The sequence below is a fragment of the Hevea brasiliensis genome, chromosome 10, assembly GCF_030052815.1.
Source record: "Hevea brasiliensis isolate MT/VB/25A 57/8 chromosome 10, ASM3005281v1, whole genome shotgun sequence".
Classification (NCBI taxonomy): domain Eukaryota; kingdom Viridiplantae; phylum Streptophyta; class Magnoliopsida; order Malpighiales; family Euphorbiaceae; genus Hevea; species Hevea brasiliensis.
This window is the reverse complement of record NC_079502.1, coordinates 14,641,625-14,660,414: the sequence shown is the minus strand read 5'-3', so window position 1 is coordinate 14,660,414 and position 18,790 is coordinate 14,641,625. Positions and strand designations below refer to the sequence as shown.

The 18,790-nt window shown below is 33.9% G+C and overlaps 1 pseudogene; it reads right to left on the bottom strand.

The window, feature by feature from the left end:
* Positions 1–1,896: 1,896 nt before the first annotated feature.
* LOC110664962 (protein argonaute 16-like) lies at positions 1,897–18,674 on the bottom strand (annotated as a pseudogene).
* Positions 18,675–18,790: the final 116 nt, after the last annotated feature.

The window sequence follows — 18,790 nt, the reverse complement described above, 5'->3', positions numbered from 1 at the left end:
ATCAGTAATTAAACACTAAATTTTATTGCAGTAAATGTGTTTAAAAATATTATATTAAACAGTTGTAGTTTTCTTTTAAAATAAATATGAGCATTGATTTTACAGTCATTGACGTTCTCAAAATAAAAATTAAGGAGCATGATAATATATGATAATTATATTTAGTAATTATTTTTTTAATATTTAAATTTGAAAGATCAAATTAATTAAGGATTATATTTAAAAAAATTAAATTATATAATAATTATATATTATAACAGTTTACAAAATAAAGAAAAAATTATTATTAATAAATTTAATTAAAAATTAATATTTTACATAAATGTAATAGAATTAAAATGTGATAGGAAAAATTATCATTAATAAATACAATTTAAAATTTTCATTTTACATAAATATAATAAATTTAAAAATTTAAGTGAAATCCTACCTACTTGACACATGGATTTCCCTTCTTCTTTCTTTCTTTCCTTCACTCTAAGTTTCCAACGTTGTATACTCTTTCCTGCCGCTCCATTCATAATCAAATATTTAAATGGGTTGTTGCTGCACAGAAAAAAAACATAATATCGCTAACAAATTATCATTGTAATATTTTATATTTTCTTTTATTATTAAATATAATATAAAATATGAACTCACCATCACTAATAATTTAAATTAAGAAATACAAATTTTAATATTAAGAATTCATAATATAATAAATGAAAATAATCATTAAAACAGTAGCAATCCTCCTTTCAGCAACACAACATAAAATGAACAGAAATTGGATAAAGGGAGAAAAGAGTGTAACTTCTCAAATTTTGTATTTTATGATGTATTTCAATATATAAAATTTAATTTTTTTTTAATTTTTGTTTTAAATTTAATTTTTTAACTTTATAAAATTTTTTTTATATTTTATTCCAATATATTTTAGTGTCTACGGTTCCTTACGATTTTACATAGAGATAAGGGTACTCACAAAAATTATAATTAGCTAAACTCAAATTTGATTAATACTCAAATTTGTCTTAAAATTCGATTAAAATTTATTCTTAAACAACTCAAACTCAATCATTATTATCTGAAAAATATCGAATCCAATTAATTTTATATATTTTAATTAAAAATCTATATAAAAATTATTTTTATTAATAGTTTATATTTTAAAATTTTAAAAATTCTATAAAATATTTTAATTTTATTTTATATAAATAAAACTATAAAAATTTATAAATATTGTTATAAAAACATATTTTATATTTAACTAAGTATTTATATAAATAAATTTGAGTAATGAATACCCAATATATAAAATCCGAACTTATTACGAGTATTAAATTTTCAATTCAATCCGCAACCTATTTATATACTACCTAAACCAAACCATACTAGATCGGATTGGATGTCTGCAAAAACTTGACCATTGCCATCACTAATCTCGCGCCCCAAAGCATTCTAATTAATATGAATCAAATGAATGAAGTTTTGGACCTATAAGCCTTTGTGGCAAAATTTTTGGCAAACCAACTTTCATTTGGGAAATGCAAGGTCACTATCATTTTCCTTACATTTAAAACTTCAAAAAGAGACCATCTGGTACATTTTTTCACCGTAATAGATCTCTAAGACGTGATCATAGCGAGTTTGTGAACCCTTCCTATCATCTTTTTAATTAAATAAAAATAAACACACTCTCTATTTATCATGATCTTCACGTAGATATCTTCATTTTAGAGAAATTTCATTGGTACCAACGATTATAAAATATTATATTTTAGTTATTAAAAGAAACAAGATAAGCTTTAAGGAAACTTTATTATAGTATCGCTGAAAGCATTCACTCCACAGAAACAGAGTAGTAAGCCTTAGCACAATCGCACTATAGCCAACAAACGCAAAACTACTATATTACGAAGAACAATCACAAAGACATCGCCAGAAGAACATCGAACTAGCAACATTCTTGTGCAACCTAGGCAGCTGAATCGACTCGCCTCAAGAGATTTCACAAATTATCCTCAAACTTCATAAACCGCCCCATCTGTCGGCAAAGAAGGTTAGCATAACGCAAAGGAGCCATCAGGAAATACAACAACAACATTGTTAAGGCACTACGAATTATCTTGTTGAGTATTGAAATGTGCATAAAATTACCTGCTCGATAGCGGTAGTACTCCTTTGGTTCTGAAAAATAAGTAAATCCAATCAAATGATCATGAGGATGAAAAATTTTGCATTCAAATGATGGATGAGAAGGAATTCTAGCTTGAAAGCTTACACATAAGAAAGAGCATGGATAAGATTTTGCAACTCATCAGGAGAGAATCCAATCTCATCAAGCAAGATATGATAGTGTGCGTGCCTTGAAGTTCCCTATCATAATGCGTAAAAATAAAAATAATGCATACGAGTTTGATTCGTTATTAAGAAAACCGAGGTTATGCTCGCAGTGTATCGATCAAGCATCACCGTGTGTGATAGAGAGAGAGGGGCGAATACTTACGGTCATGCTTGCATGAGCGCACAAGTAAAAATCATAGTTTCGGGATGCACAATCTGTATCTACAACGGTCCTGTGAAATTTTGTGGGGTATTGCATAATGAAAAACAAAGAAATGAAAAACATAAAAATAAAACAACTCGCAGACTAACCGACTGTAAGGAACATTTTCGTGGCTAATATCTTGAAATAGCTTAGTGTGGCGATCCTTCGAGCAACACCATCGTGAACTTGGGAATGTCTACCTCACTTTTAAAATGATCCTGATAGGCCTGCAAAACAAGAAAGTTCATCAACTTGAAAATAACAGCAATTGGAAAATTCATTTTATTTCTCCCCTTATCAGCAGGTCCTACAGCAGCCCACAAACTTTACTGATGTCCCAAAATATGTCCAAGAGGGGGGTGAATTGGACTTTAAAAACAATTTTCGGTTCTTGCTCAAAACCTTTGAAAATTGCAGCTAAGTTCAACTTAATTAACTAATGCTAAATATGAACAATATAGCTCTATTGACAAGTTGACTCAAGGTTAATTGTATGCAATCGATAATCGATATAACAGACTATATAAGCATTCAAGAAATATATCAAGAACCGAATACGCTTTTATCACAAAGAACTAGAGCAAGATACCGTATATCCTATCCGACAAAGACAACAGATAACCAATGTAATATATCGATATCGCAGATTTTGCAAGAAACTATTTTTCTCGGATAGCAAAGAAGATCAACAGCATATAATATCAGTTTTCATATCAGCTAAAGCATATCAATCATAAAGCTAAATTGCATAAATGTAAAGAGCAAGGGTTGAGAAAATGAACACTGGAATTTTTATAGTGGTTCGGCTTTAACTAGCCTACATCCACTCTCTCAAAGATCACACTTTGAGTCTTCACTCCACTATTCTTCTCTTTTCAAGGCAAGAGACAAAGCCCTTTACAAATCTTCTCAACAAAGCTTTTACAAGTAGCTTCACACTTCTACCAAGTGTTATCCCAAACACTTATCACAACCAAGCTTCAATAGGTGCTTGAATGACCTCTCACAAATGATAATAATGTGTTGAAAAACTCACTCTCACTCAATTACAACAGCAACTATAAAGAAGAGTTGAGTAAATAAGCCAATGATGAGCAATAAATCACTTTGAGCACTTTGAATGAAAGCTTTAAAGATTTTGAACAGTAGAGGGACTTTCATTAAGTGCAAAATGGCCAAAGGAAGGTGTATTTATAGCTTTGGAACGTTTTTTACCGTTGCAGAACTCATTTGAACGTTACAAATACGAATTTCAAGAAAATAGCCGTTATTTTGTCGTTTTATGCGATGTTGTGCAGAGTTGAAACAGCTTAGCGATTTGAGAAAATAGCAAACCAGTTAGCATACTAAAATCAAGAGCAAACCGCTTAGCATACCAGAAAACTTTTCTCGCATAACTTTCAAAACTATAAAACTTTACACCAAATCATAGTCAAACACTTTTAGGCCAAGAATGATATTTAAAAGAAAATCTTTTGAGGGATTAAAAATAAGCATCATTGACTTTTACTCCTCAATTCTTTTCACAAGAAATCCTAAGAAATAAGACTAACTTCTATACTAGATGTACCTTCAAATCGATTTTCAATGCAACCTTGAAGGTAACCTTTTCTTCTTTTATCTCTAATGCTTCGTCTTGTGTTATCCTTAGAATGTCATCTTTTCTTCATAAGGACCAATCCATTATAAAATCCTTTTGTCCTTCTTCTTTGAGATACACAACACTTAAAACAATGTTAGTTTGATTCTAGTTGAGTTTTGGTATCATCAAAATCTATGCTCCTTTGAGCTTGTGGGGTCAACAATCTCCCCCTTTTTGATGATGACAAAACTCAATTGAATCACCAAGTAAATGTCAATAAGTGTGAGTATGTGTATGAATGTGTATGTGAGAATAACTCCCCCTATGTATGTGCTTATATCAACAATTAATCACAAATAACTCCCCCTTAATAATTTCAATAAAACATCCATAAGCATTTTCTTAAGGAGTCAAGTGTGACTAAAGATACTAACTAAATATGCACAATATACACACTAATCACAAATTGTATATATCATTCACAAGTGATATCAACAATATGCACACCATAAAGTTATATCAACAATATACTATTCACAAACTATATCAACCACAAGTAATATCAACAAGATTACTCATTCATTACTTTTCTCCCCCTTTTTGTCAGCATCAAAAGAATATGGGAGAAATCATGCATGTGTGAATAAGTCAAAATTCAGTTTAAGTGCAGTGAATAAACAGCCAAAATAGTAACTGATATAGCAAACTAATTTAAAGTTCAGAAAAACCAAAAGTAGCAGACTAAGTAGCAAACTATCAGACAGACTGTTAGACAAAATTCAATCAAAGTTCAGTTTATCCTTTCAGCCTGGAACTTCTCCTGATTGGTTTTGGAGCACCCATTTTCAGCTTTTTGGGCTTGATAGGTTTGTCACTCAAAGTTTGAAGAATTGCAGCAGCCAATTCAGTCCCGGGTGTCAAAGGAACAATAGGCCCAGCTGCTAACTCAGTAGTGCTGCACTCACCGCACTTTTGCCGCTTTAGTCTTTTTGCGGAGGGTTTACCGCTTTCCTCTTCTGCTTATGCGTCTTTGTTCTTGTTGAGCTGCTTTGCCCTTTCCTTTTGCAGAGAGCAGCAGAGCAGTGTCTCGTGTTCGCCTCGGACTGAGTCACTCATGTCTTTCCCACTACCATCTTTGCTGCCTCCATTACCATTTTCATCAGAATCATCATCATCTTTTTCTGCTTCAGCTTTTTCCTCTTCTTCTTTTTCTTCCTCTTCTTCCTTTTCTTCTTCTGTTTCTTCTTCCTCTTCCTCTTCTGTTTCTTCTTCTTCCTCTTTTTCTTTCTCTTTCTCCTTTTCTTTCACTTTCTCGGCTAGAGGAACAGATCCAGTAGCAACCTTACTGGTTTCTCCAGCCTCAGTGGTTGAAATACCCAAATGGACTTTGATTTTAAACAACTCTTCAACAATCTTGTACATTAGCATCAAAGATCCATCAACCTTGGAGTCAAGAGCATTCATAAGAATAGTTTGAAAACTTCTAAATTTTTGTAGCTCTCCAAGTTCCATCTCAACAAATTCTCTCAAATTGTTTACTTCCTCCAAAATACCTTCAACATTTAAAGTGCCACTTGCACTATCTTTGGAGCTAGCACCTTGCTCAAATCTAAGCTTTCTACCATCATCATCTTTTTGTAAGCTAGTGATTGGAATCATATTGGTTCTAAGTTTCTCAGATTCCAAAGGTATCCCAAAGTCTCTAAATAGACCATTTAGAAGATGAGCATAGGGTAGCTTATAGGGTGGCTTCCATTTCATGATTTGTTTCAGCATAAAATAGGCAAGATTAAACTCAATTTGGTTCACTATATGCCAAATTATGCAGAGGTCAAGGGTACTCAAATAATTGGGACTGCCGGTTCTAGGATTCAACACATAAATAATAAAACTATGCAGAATTTTAATGTGTTGATGAGCATGAGTAATGCTTGTCTTATCCTTCACTTCTCCTTTAAACACTTCACCCTCAAAATCCCTTTTGTTGAACCCACCAACAGCAAAAACATCTTTGTGGGAGCAGATTTTGTTTCCACTGTTTGGAATTCCTAGGGCTTTAGCTAATCTAGCTACTGTCACTTCATAAATTGTCCCTTTCATTTTCACCTTAAAGGACTCATCTTTTTCAGAATCATCAACCCTCAAATTTTTATAGAATTCTTGCACTAAGTCCACATACACTCCTTCAGTATCAGAACATAGTTTATCCCATTTTTGATACTCAAACAAAGATTGCAAAGGAACAGAAATTTCAACAAAAGCAGGCCAGTGAATATACCTTGGCTCATGAATAGCCCTCTCCATATGCACAACTGGAGCTTTTAAAATCTTTTTCTTTTTGGTTCCCCTTTCTTGAACTGGCTCGCTTGTTCTTTTCTTGGTCTTTTCTTTTGGTTTACCAATTATCAGAGGAGCATCCTTTTGTGGAGGTGGTGACGCAGGGACACTAGCGTCAGTTGAGTCTGAGGATGAATATGTGGTGATTTTGGCTTTCCCTTTTCCTTTGTCTCGTGCCATAACCAATCTTAGAAATAAATTAGGCCGAAATGACAGAGAGAACTGAGATTGTAAAATAAGTGATGTGAGCAGCCAATATATATATATATATATTTATATATATAATCAATTTAAGCATATCAACATTCATTTTTCACAACAGAGCGCAATGACAAAATAGAACAGACAGCAAAAAAAATATTAGAGTTCTTATAAATCCATAGCTGTCGAGTTAATATTATGTATCATATTTTATGAAACGTTAATGCCCAAAAATTAACAACAGAGCGCTAGAACAGAACAAACGACCGAGAGCAATAAAAAAATTATCAGCATATTACAAAAGCAGAGTAAACAGACAAGAGCAAATCAAAATATCAACCTATTACGAAGGCAGAACACACAGGCATAGACGAATATGGAACACGATTCCATTAAAGGTTTAAGCTTTATACCTGAAATATACTGAAACAGAGAGTGCAAATCGACAAAGAAAAATAACCAAAGCCAAATGATTTCTTTCGGCAGATTTAACGGAGACGAAAAACTTTGGGGATTTTCTTTCTGTAAATAATCGATTTAATCGATTCACTGTCAAAGGTTTTCGGAAGTATTTACGAACGATGAAGGGAGACGAACGCTTGAAGTGGTGCGACCGAAACGGGTTAGCAGGTGAAAAGAAAAACGAAGCCGTTCGGGTTCTGGGAAACGAGGCGACGGAAAGAAGGGTTTTGAATTTTAAAACTTGAAAGGACACAACTATAGGTTTTTGCAGGGAATAGGTAGCGTGTAGCAGAGGAAGGACGGCGAGAAGACTGATGGTTCAGAAGAAAAATTAAATCTCAAGAAATCAAAGTGTTAAAAGTCCATTTTGCCCTTAAATACATAATGATGCAATACTTTAAGTAGAGGGGTATTTAAGTCATATGGGCTTTAAACATGCGTAATAGGTGCTTGAGAAAAATAATTTTAGAGTTTTAGAGCAATCAGACTGACTTCGGCTTGCCAAATAAAAGTAGGAGCGAGTGGTAAAGCGTTTAGCAAACAAGAAAATTAGCAAACGGATTAGTATGCCACCGAGAGCAAATTCGCAGACATCGCTCATATCCGATATAATCCGTAATTTTTCAAATTACACCAAAATATCGAATGCATTTTCAACATCGCAAATCAACATATATCACTTCATTTTCATATGGAAACATGAGAATACATCAAAATTTAATCAAAAGCATCAATCATACCAAGTTCTCTTCTTATTTTGCAAAAAGTTTCCTCACTAAGTGGCTTTGTGAAAATGTCAAGCTGTTTTTCCGAAGGGACAAATTCGATTTGAATATCACCATTTTGAACATGATCCCTAATGAAATGATGTCTAATTTCAATATGCTTGCTTCTAGAGTGTTGAACATGATTTTTTGATAGGTTTATAGCACTAGTATTGTCACATCTTATGGGAATGTGATCAAATTTAATTTCAAAGTCTTCAAGCTGTTGTTTCATCCACAAAATTTGTGCAACACAACTTCCACCGCAATATATATTCTTTTCGCAGAGAAAGTGCAACAGAGGTTTGCTTTTTACTGTGCCATGAAACTAATGCATGACCTAAAAATTGACAAGTTCCAAAAGTGCTTTTTCTGTCTAATCTACTACCAGCAAAATCTGAATCACTATAACCAATAAGATCAAATGATTCACATTTTGGATACCATAAGCCAATATTGTGAGTGCCAATAAGGTATTTAAAAATTCTCTTAACTGCTACAAGATGAGATTCTTTTGGACATGACTGAAATCTTGCACATAAACATACACTAAAATGAATATCTGGTCTAGATGCTGTTAAGTAGAGTAAAGAACCAATCATACCTCTATAAAATTTGTTATCTACCTCTTTACCTTTTTCATCTTTCTCCAATTTAATTGTTGAGCTCATGGGAGTTCCAACACTTTTCATATCCTCCATTTTGAATTTCTTTAGCATATCCTTTATGTACTTGGACTGATTTATAAAAATTCCATCTTTCATTTGCTTAATTTGCAATCCAAGGAAGAAAGTAAGTTCACCCATCATACTCATTTCAAATTCACTTTTCATCATGTTGGAAAATTTCTTACAAAGAGAATGGTTAGTAGCACCAAAAATAATATCATCTACATAAATTTGCACAATAAGCATGTCTTTTCCAATTTTCTTAATGAAAAGAGTAGTATCCACTTTTCCTCTTTTAAAATCATTTTGAAGCAAGAATTTACTAAGTCTCTCATACCATGCTCTAGGAGCTTGCTTTAAACCATAGAGAGCTTTAGTAAGCTTGTAAACATGATTTGGAAAGTGAGGGTCTTCAAAACCAGGAGGTTGAGCTACATAAACTTCTTCATCAATATATCCATTTAAAAATGCACTTTTAACATCCATTTGATAAAGCATGAAATTCTTAAAACATGCAAATGCACATAACATTCTAATAGCTTCAATTCTAGCAACCGGAGCAAAGGTTTCATCAAAATCAATACCTTCCTCTTGGTTGTATCCTTGAGCTACTAGTCTAGCTTTATTTCTAACTACATGTCCTTTTTCATCCATCTTATTCCTAAATACCCATTTAGTTCCAATAACAGTGTGCTTTTTAGGTTTAGGAACAAGTGTCCAGACTTTGTTTCTTTCAAATTGATTTAATTCCTCTTGCATAGCAAAAAGCCAATTTTCATCATTTTGAGCATCATCATATGTTTTGGGTTCAAATTGAGAAACAAAAGCAACATTACCAAAGTATCTTCTAAGTTGAGCTCTTGTCATCATTCTTTGTGATGGACTATCAAGAATGTCATCTTTGGAATGATTTCTATGGTACCTCCATTCTTGTGGAATATCTTGATGTTGAGGTTCCTCAATTTGTAGTTCTTCCACATTTGGTTGGGAGTCTTCTTGAATTTCAATATTTGTGGAGCAAGGAAGTTCTTCTTCTTTGTCATTTTGATCATCCTCCACTTGTTCTTTTGATTCAAGCTCATCATTATTCGACTTCTTTGAATTTAGAATCTGCTCAAATTCATCATCACAAGAATCTTTCCTTTGCAAGGAAGTGTTAGCATCATCAAAAAGTATATGCATTGATTCTTCCATGGTCAATGTTTTTCTATTGAAAATCCTATATGCTTTGCTATTTGTTGAATACCCTAGAAATATTCCTTCATAAGATTTAGCATCAAATTTCTTGAGATTGCTGTCTTTGTTATTCAAAATGTAACATTTGCAACCAAAGACATGAAAATATGCAATATTGGGTTTTCTTCCTTTCCAAAGTTCATAAGGAGTTTTCTTTAAAATAGCTCTAATGGAAACTCTGTTCAAAATATAGCATGCTGTATTTACAGCTTCTGCCCAGAAATATTTTGGTAAACTGTTTTCATTCAGCATTGTTCTTGCCATTTCTTGCAAAGATCTATTTTTCCTTTCAACAACTCCATTTTGTTGTGGAGTTCTAGGAGCTGAAAATGTATGATAAATACCATTTTGAGAGCAGAAATTTTCAAACAAATTATTCTCAAATTCTTTTCCATGATCACTCCTCAAAGATGTAATGCAATATCCTTTTTCATTTTGAGTTCTTTTGCAAAAGGCTTCAAATATATCAAAGGTTTCATCTTTATGAGCAAGAAAGAAAGTCCATGTGAATCTTGAAAAATCATCAACAATTACAAATGCATATGCCTTGCCTCCTAGACTTCTAGGTGTGATTGGACCAAAAAGATCAAGATGCAACAATTCCAATGGTCTAGACGTAGTTACAACATTTTTTGATTTAAAAGATGATTTTGTATGCTTACCAAGTGCACAAGCTTTACATTGAAATTCTTTTTCAAATCTTAGCTTTGGAAGTCCTCTAACAAGGTTCTTTCTAGAGAGTTTAGCAAGAGTACTCATGCTAGCATGTCCTAATTTTCTATGCCATAACCATGCACTATCATGTGAAGTCATAAAGCATGTTTCACAATTTTCTTCAAGGCTTGTTAAATCAAGTAGGTAAATATTATCTATTCTAGCACCAGCAAACATAACATTATTTCCATGAATCTCACAATGTGTAGAAGTAAAATCACTTTAAAACCATTATCACATAGTTGACTAACACTTAAAAGATTATACTTTAATCCTTGAACTAATGCAACATTCTCAATGCAAGGATTTTTACCAATAGTTCCACATCCAACAATTTAGCTTTGCTTTTATCACCAAATTTCACATAACCTTCTTCTTTCAAGGTAAGAGAGGAAAACTTGCCTTTATTTCCTGTCATGTGCCTAGAGCAGCCACTATCAATGTACCAATGTTCTGCTTTCCAAAGATACTCCTTAGGCAGACCTGAAATCAGTTAACTGTTCTTAGGTACCCAAGCAACTTTGGGTCCTTGAATGTTAGTAACATTAGGTAGGGTTCCTTTAGGCACCCATACTTTCTTTGCCTTAAAGGTTCCTTTCCTAATAGGACAAGCATTAATCATATGACCTCTATGATTACAATAAAAGCATGTAATACTCGGTTGAGAAAAGGATGTAGCTTTAACAAAAAATTGTTTGTATTTTCCATACTTCATAAATCCATCATATCCAATTCCAGATTTTTCATTTGTAAATCTTTGATTCCCAAGAAGTATATCAAGTGTTTCTTTTCCTTTTGTAAATTTAGATAAATCTCTTGTCAAAGATTCAACTTTTCTTCAAGAATTGCTTTTTCTCAATAATTTGTTCACATACTTCTTTTTATCTTTGAAGCTCATCATTAAATTCCTTAAATAATTTCATTTGAGATTTATAAAATTCATTTTCCTTTGAAACCATACTCAATGAAATATTTTCTGATCTTAAAGCACAATTTTCATGAACTAAAATTTTGCATTTCTTTTTAAAAGTTCTTTACTTATCATATGTCTTCACAAATGCAAGTTCTAATTCATCAACATTAGAAAGTTCAAGATTTACCTCATTTTCACTATCTTCGATGTGTGAGCTTTCACCTTTTTCTTCAATTGCCATCATACAAGTATTTGCAGCCTCTTTGTCACTTGTTTCATTATTTGATGAAGAATCACCACACTCCAAGTTTTTGCCATTGCCTTTTTGCTTTTGTCCTTTCTAAACTTATTTTTCTTTTTCAATGTAGGACATTTTGGCTTAATGTGGCCTGGTTTGTTACACTCATAACAAACTATTTCACTTGAATGATTTGGAGTCTTTGGAGCATATTTCTTTGTGAACTTCTTGTATTTGCTTCCACCTTTTCTAAATGCTCTTTTGAATCTTTTGACTATCATAGCCATGTCTTCATCATCATCACTTGAAGCACTTGAATCATCACTTGAACCACTTTTAAGAGCAACATTTTTCTTTTCTCATCTACTTTTTCGGATATGAAAGCTATCCCTTTCTTTTTCTTTTGATCACCTTCATTCTCATCTTTCTTATAAATCATCTCATGTGCAATGAGAGAACCAATCAGCTCATCATAGGTGTATTTTCTGAAATCCTTGGTGTCTTGAATAATGAGTCTTTGCTTCCCATGTCTTTGGAAGAGACCTCTAATTTTCTTTACAAGTTCTTGTTCTTCAAATCTCTTTCCAAGAGCTTTAAGTAGATTTACAAGGTCCGTAAACTGGTACTCATCTCAAAGAATAGTTTCACTGTGTTTCATCTCAAATAATTCATAATCACGGATGACGACGTTTTCCTTTGACTCTTTTAACACATAAGTTCCATCATATGTGACTTCTAGTTTGTCCCATATCTCTTTTGCTGTTTGACATCCTGAAACACGATTATACTCATTAATATCAAGAGCACAATGAAGAATATTAATAGCCTTGGCATTTGTAGAAATTTTCTTCCAATCATTATCATCAAATTCAACTTCAGCTTTAGGAATTTGTACAGTTCCTTCACTGGTTTTATAAGGAATATAAGGACCATCTTTAACTATTCTCCAAGCATCAATGTCAACAGATTGTATAAAGTTTCTCATTCTAGTTTTCCAAAAGGAGTAATTTGTGCCATTAAAAAGTGGTGGTCTAGTGATGGAATAACCTTCAGCTAAGGGGGCAGGTATACCAGCAGAATTTCTAGATGAACTAGCCATGTGTGTGGATCACTCTAAGGGGTTTAATCCTCAAGCAAGAGAGACAAGCTCTGATACCAAATTGATGTCCCAAAATATGTCCAAGAGGGGGGTGAATTGGACTTTAAAAACAATTTTCGGTTCTTGCTCAAAACCTTTGAAAATTGCAGCTAAGTTCAACTTAATTAACTAATGCTAAATATGAACAATATAGCTCTATTGACAAGTTGACTCAAGGTTGTCAGTATGCAATCGTGATAATCGATATAATGGACTATATAAGCATTCAAGAAATATATCAAGAACCGAATACGCTTTTATCATAGCAACTAGAGCAATATACGGATATCCTATCCGACAAAGACAACAGATAACCAATGTAATATATCGGATATCGCAGATTTTGCAAGAAACTATTTTTCTCGGATAGCGGCAAGATCAACAAAGATATGATATCAATTTTCATATCAGCAAAAGCATATCATTCATAAAGCTAAATTGCAAAAATGTAAAGAGCAAGGGTTGAGAAAATGAACACTGGAATTTTTATAGTGGTTCGGCTTTAACTAGCCTACATCCACTCTCTCAAAGATCACACTTTGAGTCTTCACTCCACTATTCTTCTCTTTTCAAGGCAAGAGACAAAGCCCTTTACAAATCTTCTCAACAAAGCTTTTACAAGTAGCTTCACACTTCTACCAAGTGTTATCCCAAACACTTATCACAACCAAGCTTCAATAGGTGCTTGAATGACCTCTCACAAATGATAATAATGTGTTGAAAAACTCACTCTCACTCAATTACAACAGCAACTATAAAGAAGAGTTGAGTAAATAAGCCAATGATGAGCAATAAATCACTTTGAGCACTTTGAATGAAAGCTTTAAAGATTTTGAACAGTAGAGGGACTTTTATTAAGTGCAAAATGACCAAAGGAAGGTGTATTTATAGCTTTGGAACGTTTTTTACCGTTGCAGAACTCATTTGAACGTTACAAATACGAATTTCAAGAAAATAGCCGTTATTTTGTCGTTTTCTGCGATGTTGTGCAGAGTTGAAAGCTTAAGCGATTTGAGAAAATAGCAAACCAGTTAGCATACTAAAATCAGTAGCAAACCAGTTAGCATACCAGGAAAACTTTTCTGCATAACTTTCAAAACTATAAAACTTTACACCAAATCATAGTCAAACACTTTTTAGGCCAGTAATGATATTTAAAAAGAAAATCTTTTGAGGGATTAAAAATAAGCATCATTGACTTTTACTCCTCAATTCTTTTCACAAGAAATCCTAAGAAATAAGACTAACTTCTATACTAGATGTACCTTCAAATCTGATTTTCAATGCAGCCTTGGAAGGTAACCTTTTCTTCTTTTATCTCTTTTGCTTCGTCTTGTGTTATCCTTAGAATGTCATCTTTTCTTCATAAGGACCAATCCATTATAAAATCCTTTTGTCCTTCTTCTTTGAGATACACAACACTTAAAACAATGTTAGTTTGATTCTAGTTGAGTTTTGGTATCATCAAAATCTATGCTCCTTTGAGCTTGTGGGGTCAACATTTACAATGGAACAAAAAGAACAAGTACAGTATTACAATAGGCACAAATCTGTAGCAGAACCTTTAGGATCTGCTCCACTTCAACGTTCAAAACCTTACTGAACTGTGACTCAGCCACTCCATTCCTGAAAGCATCAAGTCGAAGTTCATCAACCAAAAGAATCCAGCAGTAGGAACCAGGTATATTTAAATAAATCCCAAATATATCTTATCTACCATAATTAAGTTCTAATTGGCTGTTAATAATGCAAATAATTAAACAGTTTAAATAGAAAGACAAAGATAATTTTAACAAGTAGAATAATCTTGTTCGCACCCATTAATTGTGCTTATAGGTGCAACATTAGATCTCATTGTTAAATGCGCAATCAAGAATGACAATTCTAAGCCTCATATTTACTTTCTTCAGGTCCTTCAAAGAGAGTTTTGAATGAAAGGCACCGATTGAATATTGATAGGTGAGGTATTCTCAGGGCCACTACCAAGTGTTGTTATCCCACCAAGGCATTGCCCTATGATGGAAAATAAACAAATTGGCAGCAATCCATGTGTTACTCAAATTTTCTAGAACCTAGACATTTGGAAAATTTCCCTTAAAATAAACAAATTAGATGTCAAAATATAATTAACATAATGCAGTGATACCTGAAAACAATAATGTGCTTTGGTTTGTTTCCATTGCTTGTATGACAGAAGTCCTCTAAAAGCTTCCTGCAACAGTGAACAATTCCTCAACTCAGATGAGTGATAGAATCATGAAAACAACAATTCTTTGCAATGTTTATGTACAATATTGATTGTGGGACTATCTGATGAAATTAAAGACAGTTTTGCTGTTACCAGAAACCATTATTTCAATGGATCCAAGGATGTAAATAAGGCTTCAAAGGTTGATAATCTGACAAATGTGATTGAAATCTATTTACTACATTACCTCATCATACCATCATCCTTCCCATTAGCTAAAGGGTTGTATAGAGCATCAATCATCTCCTCCTTAGGAGATTGAGCTCTTACAGAAGCTCTATACCTTGAAATATGTGGCCAATATAGAGATCCGACAACCTGAAAATAGCAACATTATCAATACTGAGCATGAAAAAATTCATTAGAATTCAAATTTTACCGCGGCTACTGATGGTATATCTGATCGGCCAGGAGAGCCAAGAGACACGCCCATGCCCAAAATCATTGTAGGAGTATCTTTTATGAGGGGTATTTGCATGGAATCCTCAATTGCCAACAGAGAATTAATTCCTCCAAGCTATAATAAAAGACACAATTTTAACTCAATGTCTCATCTAAAGGATAAACAAATAGAGATACTTCATGGTCCTATTTTCAAGAAATACCTTAGAATTGATCTTAAGAAGTACATTGGTAAGATACCGATCATTAATCGTGGATGGGTAAATGCACTGTGTAACAATGCCAAAATCACAAAGACATTTCTTCTTCCATGGTCCTGGGAGTGCAAGGGAACATATTTGTCAAGTAATTTCAATGAGTTACCCTAAGAAATGTAATACAGAGACAGATGATTAATATACCATAAATGTCAGATTTCTTCTCTGGCAAGACGCACAAAATAAACTGGGTATCTTTCAGAAGCTTAGCTCTGTTCAGCATCTCAAACATATTTTCTACTCTATCAAGAGGTTTGTCTCCTCTAGATTTTGGGTCCTCCCATATTGGGGTACGTGGGCTTTCAATTTGCTTCAGGGACGCATATATAGAACAGGCATATGAGCGATACAAACAGAATTTACAAAGGTAAAGATTGAAAATAATAATGTAATTCAAGAACATACTATGCCCATTCTCCTTCCACAGCTTATGAGATCATGGAAGATTTTATCAGTATAACAGCGAGCAGAAAAGTTAACCACAGCCCATCGATCAATGCAAGTGGTTTTGAAAAGAGTCTGCAATTGGAGAAGATTTAAATAACATTAGACGTAATAGATGACAAATGAAATATAAAATCAGCAAAGTTCAGCCAAAATAGAGAGTCACAGTACCTTGTAATTGAAGTTCCACCGACCATTCCTAGGGAAAAAGTCTTCCTTGTTTCCTACCCTCAACTGCGTATTACATACAGATGCATTTTATCAATTTAAATGCACAGAGAGAATCACAGATGGGGTGCGGAACAAGAAAAAGAAAGATTTACCATTGGAGTTTCAAGTACGCGACTGTTAACTTGCATCATTTGTCTTTCTATGGAAACACCACTTGCAGAAAGCAAAGAATCATCATCGCAACGGTAGTTTCTCACAGCCTGCCAAATGATACAAATGCTTTTACATTAGTTAAGGCCACATAAAAATAGCATACGGATAAAAGAAGACTTACATCAATCACAGTTCGTTTTCTATCTTGAGGGTTTTGTCTAGAACTTGCAACCAAAGATGCTCTTAGAGTTGGGAATAGAGCTTTTGCATAACGCTGGAGCGGAACAAGCGTACAAAGCTGCAACACAGGGAAAAGCATAGGAAGTAAGACAAGATTAAAGCAACACAAGCTAAAAATAAGAATGTTGCGTAAGAAAATTCAGCATACCTCTATTGGCAGATAGATTGGTTGTTTAGTATTGCCAACATCAAGGCAAGGCAGACATGCAGAGTCGGTGAGTTCTATGCCACAGTGTTTAGTAAAATACTCATACACTGTTATCTTCACAACCTGCGGCTCACCATTCGCACAATCATGGCTTCTCACTTTCATTGAAAAACTAGGAAATGAGAGCAAAGTTAGAGGTTCACAATGGATACAAAACGAAGAGTGACAATTCAAAGAAGGAAAAGGCACAGATGGCAAAGAACCGCTTACTATTGCTCCTTGCAGACCTTTTGGCTCAAGCCTATAATTTTATATTGCATGTTACGGTGCCTTGGCTTAACCCTCAAATTTTTCAACATACTTTTGGCCTGTAGATCAACATGTAAATGAATTTTCAACAACACAAAACTATGCTGGATTTTGCGGATGCAGTATAGCAACTTATTACCTTCACCCAGTCAATATAGCATGGATCCTGTACATTCTGATTAGCTTTCAGAAAATCAATCACTGGTCCAGGGGTTAGGAACATCGTCATAGACACATCTGGAGCACACCAGAAAGAAGAAGAATGGCAGACATCAATGAATAAGCAGCAACAAATTAAAAACACAGAAATTACAAGTACAACACAACATTCTACTCAAACCAAATTTTGATTTAAACAAAAAAAATAAAAACTTAATACCCATATTAAGAGACAAGCCACCCTGAGTGGTACGGAAGCTGGAATGGTATCCCCTAACTCCTGTTATACCTCCTCCGACATCAGTGAAGTTCTTTGGATCGTCATGAAAGAATGTCTGCCTTAACAGAAGGCACCCGCTTTGCCTGTTCTTCAAGATAGTATCCAGCACTCTTAAAGCATCTCGAGCATTATTATTTGTCTCATTTCCTTGGAGAGACAGAGCAATGGAATTTAAAGGGATTTTCGCAGCATAAACTATTTCTACTTTGAAAGTCTCTGACCGCAAACGACGTTTAGACCTCTTACAAGTTGCCGCAAAGCTACGACCACCATCGGCGTTGGGACTTCCATTATCATGCAAAGACAATTTAATTCAACACAAGTTAATTACAACATAAAATGCTCCAACACACAAATCATATATAGAAGTGGATGGAAAATTCACATACCGTTTTGCAATTGATTCCTCAAAAACTACAGTGAACTGCTTCCAGGACTGTGGCAGACGAACCAATGAATAGAGGGTTTTCTCACCATCATATGCAAAGCTTTTACCAGCTAGTTCATATGAGTACGTCTGGCAAAGCCTATCAATTATTTTTCGCTTTTCATCAACAACTCTGTTATCTTCAGCCGTAATAGAAACCTGCAGCAGCATTGTAAGGCACAAGGCATATAAATATATATATATTGAAATACCAGAAATAAAGCAGACAATAAGTAGAAAACCACTGGAAACATACGCTATACTGGTAAAACACGACATCTGTGACATTGACAGAAACTTTGAAGTGGTTGCTGAGCAATCGTATGGGATCCCCGCTGCTTCCAAACCCAGGCCTGCCTATGATAGGACGTTTGGCTGGTTTTGGACGCGATCCACCAGATACTTCTTCCATCTTGCAATCAAAACAGAAACGATCATCTCATGAGTGACTTATCAGCTTTACAAAATATAGATGGGTTCTGCCAAAAAATGCTTGTAATTACAAATGGAAACATAGATTAACACAGAAAAACAACTAAAATCAGCGCATCAGAAACCAAATAAGAAAAAAATAGACGCTAAACACAAGACTATCAAAGACTCATTCAATTAGAAAGCTAGAAAGCAAAAATAATACTAGGGAATGGATGATTATTTACTGAGAGTGAAGGTAGCGTGTATTTGGCTTTTCTGGTCTTCAGTGGTAACCAAGAGGTTGAAGACAATGGATGAAAGAAGAATACAAAGCGTGCTGTGTTTAAGGAAT